The sequence below is a fragment of the Hirundo rustica genome, chromosome 5 (assembly GCF_015227805.2).
Source record: "Hirundo rustica isolate bHirRus1 chromosome 5, bHirRus1.pri.v3, whole genome shotgun sequence".
Classification (NCBI taxonomy): Eukaryota; Metazoa; Chordata; class Aves; order Passeriformes; family Hirundinidae; genus Hirundo; species Hirundo rustica.
In genome coordinates this window covers 49,071,044-49,074,856 of record NC_053454.1, presented here as the reverse complement: position 1 = coordinate 49,074,856, position 3,813 = coordinate 49,071,044, and positions in this window count along the sequence as shown.

The following is a 3,813-nucleotide window of genomic DNA, read 5'->3' as shown; positions in this document are numbered from 1 at the left end:
CCCGGCGGGACGTGGCGAGTGCAGCGGGTGGCTCCAGCCCGCGGGCACTGCGGGGCGGGAGCGGGGCCCGCCCGCTCGGCCCCTCCCTCCCCGGGGGGCGTAGTGGGGACGCGGGGCGGGCGGCAGCTCACGGCGGGGCTCCCGGCGGGGCTCGCTGCCGCTCACCGCGGGGCTCCCGGCGGGGCTCGGTGCCGCTCACCGCGGGGCTCCCGGCGGGGCTCGGTGCCGCTCACCGCGGGGCTCCCGGCGGGGCTCGGTGCCGCTCACCGCGGGGCTCCCGGCGGGGCTCGCCGCCGCTCACCGCGGGGCTCCCGGCGGGGCTCGGTGCCGCTCACCGCGGGGCTCCCGGCGGGGCTCGCCGCCGCTCACCGCGGAGGCCGGCCGGGAGCCGTCCGAGACCGCGGGCAGACGGGGAGGATGCGAAAGCCCCGGCTGCCGCCGATCCCGGCCCGGGGGCCAAGGGTCGCACGAGCATCAGGGTCATCGCCCCCGCTGCCGTTCCCAGACGCAGCCCCAGCTTGCCCGCCTGCCCCACCTGCCGTGCGGCACCCTGACCCGCTGGATGGCAGAAGGGATAACGGAGGCCAAGGTCCAGGCCCAGGCAGGCACGCAGGTACGGCCCCGCCGTACACACCTCACCGGCACTATCTCCAGAGCAGAGGCGCCTGGACCTTGGAATGAGTCCTTTCGGTTGGCAGCCAGTTAGGAAACCTGCTTCTCTCGGGCCCCCTCCCTCCCACAGGCTGAGACACGGATTTGTATCTAGTCTACCTTTTTAGACAGGATTAACGCACGACAAACCAAGGGATTTCATGCACGCTTTTTAACAAACAGAGAAATTTGTGACTGGTCACAGGTGTCTTCCTGTGGGCTATTGCTCAAATGGTTTAGATAAAAATGCTCATGCTGCAGGACAGCAGCCCCAGCTCAGCAAAGATCCGTACTATTAAGTTATCCTGTAACTGCCTCGTACAAAATTCCTTACATATCCACGTGGTGGACAGAGGCAGCGTGTTTTCAAAGATTTTGGGGGATTTTTTTGAGATTCTCATTTATATCACCGCGGAACTATGATGAATTACGTGAGCTGATGCAGAGTTCCAGATTCCAAATTTTCTGAAACCAGAATTTTGTACTGTCTGTGCCAAGTAGTCTGGGTAACAGCACTTTGAAGGAGACATGGTTAAAAAGTTATTACATGAGCAGCAGAACTGTTTACATAAATCTTTCATTAAAAAACTCCCGTGCCACAATGCACAAAGCATCTAGAAGAAAAAAAAATGCCAGCAGCATAAGCTACTACTGGATGGGGGGAAAAAAATCTAGAGAGCTACAATAGTATTAATTCTAATACTGAAAAACCTGTCACTGTTCCTGAATTAAAGCCTGAATCACTGATATACTTTTACATTTCTATCTTACTTAATTGGTGGCAGCTAAAACAGCCTGGGCACAACTCAGCAACAGGCTGTTCCAAATGTCCCCATCTGTACTGGTTCTACCACCAGCCGAGGCAGAAGATGCTCCACCCTACCCACTTCTTTATTTGCAGGTGCATTTTGGCTCTCTTCCAGGGAAGTCAACGCAACATTCTCCTCCTGGTAAGGGCATTGCAACATTCGTTGGGCAGCAGCTTTGTTAGAAGCGAAACTGGCACCTCCTATAGCTTCTTCTGTGTGTGTGTTTTTAAACACAGCTCTGGTAACAGCTGATTATTGCATTCATTCTGAAATTTTAAAGTCTAGATTTGAAAAGTGCCTTATGACCAGCAGATAAATTGGAACTGCAACCTGGCTATAACAGGTAAATAAAAACAGGTTGCATCAAGATTTGTCAGTGCTCTGTTCTGTGAAGCTCAAAATTTATTCTTTTAAGACTTCCTCTTTTAGCAGAAATATAAAAGATCATTTAAATTAGTATAATTAAACTCATACTTGCATTCATTCCTAGGCCCATATTTGCATAATGCTGAAAATTTCAAGGAATTCCTGGATAATTCAATTAAGATTTATTCTCTGTTGGCCTTCCTTGGCTGAATGAAAATCCTGCTTTATTTCTGATAGACAACTAAAATTTTTCCACAAGGAGTGATGCATTCATACTCCTCTAATTTAAAAGCAATACAAAGTTTCTAAACTGTCACTGAGAAAGCCTGCAAGAACTCGTAAGACAAGGGGTCATGTACCTTTCAAAGTGTATGCACAGCACCTGAAGAATAGCTCCAGCTTTTGTGTATATTTTTGTGATGTACAGACCTAATCAGAAAGCCAGATCTTTGTTATGTCAAGTCTGATAAATCATAGGCAAATGCTAACAGAGCCCAATTCTTCTAAAACTGAAAGAACAGTCTGTACACTGCAAACCAGGTATTGCCCAACAGTACTTCACGGTCCTGATTCACTATTCTTTTGTTCCTGCTTTTCTTGCACCTGTTACAAGTGTTGTTGTTACATTTAAGCTACCACTAAGTGCCAGGGCACCAGATGGTGACTGGCAGTGGGCAGGATGACAAATTAATCAGCTTCCCCAATCTTATATGGGGCCAAAACCTCTCTGAAGTAGATTTCTTTTAAGAAACTCACTGAAGCTGTAGCTAATTACATCAAAGCTAATATGACTTGTAATCATACTTGTTACTTGCTTACCACAAACTCAGAAGAACCCTGTTTATTGTCATTCAAACTACTGAAAAAATCTATTTGAAAATGGAAATCATATTATAATGCTGTCATTTGGCAGGTAAAATAGACACACCCATCCTTTGTACCAAGATTTTCACCTTTTTTCTCTCAACTCTTATTTGAATTAACTATTTAAATCAGATTAAAAACTTACATCCTGTAACTAAACACCCTTGAATTAAATGGCATATAGCAATGAATATTTTGGGGGAAGTACCCAGGTAGAAAAGACTGAAACCCTTTTTCAAATATTTTCTCTAAATAATTCTCTTCACTAGGGTGTGTGAATTCCCTGCAGTTCTTTTTGTTCATTTTTAACTTGACCAGAGAGACACAAACTCTCATAGCCACTGTACTTTAACTTCCAGAGACTCACAGTCATGAATTACAGATGAACAGAGTGTTAAGATAGATACTACAATATTGCCAGCTCAGGAATCTTGCAGTTTTCCTCAGTTATATGCTCTTCTAAATACTGAAAGGGAATTCTGAGATCAGAGCTCTAGAAACAGTCCAAGTGTACTGTGAATACTCAAAACCCCCAAAGCCAAACAAAAAACACTGTTTGGTTTAAAATTCTTAACATGTAAAAGCCTGAAACTCCTCGATCTGCAGATCTTGACGTTTTTGAAAGCTTGTGTACATGAACTGGCACTGGTAAGTTGTTCTTACAGATCACAGTAGAAAAGTTTCTGAAGCTAGAGAATTAGAAGGGATCTTTACTTTGAGGGACAAAATTCCTCATACTTGTAATGTACAACTTTCAAAGGAAAAAGTGGGACCTCAACTTTCAGAAAATAGTTTGACTCTGTAATTCAAATAATTTAATAGTGAATGACAGGTGGCTGGGGCATGAAATGGACCTCAAAATATGAGAGGTATAATGGCTATAGTAAATCAATCATAACCTGCTTCTTTTCTTAGGCTGCACTGTCAGTACCATTTTTGTGCTGTTCACTACCATGAGAAGCTTGGCTCCCACAAGAGGTTAACATTAAGCAAGATTTCAACCAGCAAGAGGTATTACTTGTTCTACAACCTACACTAGCCAGTTCATTAGCTCTCTCTGTGAAACTGTAAAACACACTGTTTCTGATAAGAAATGTGATACATTTGCTCCTTAGGACTAATT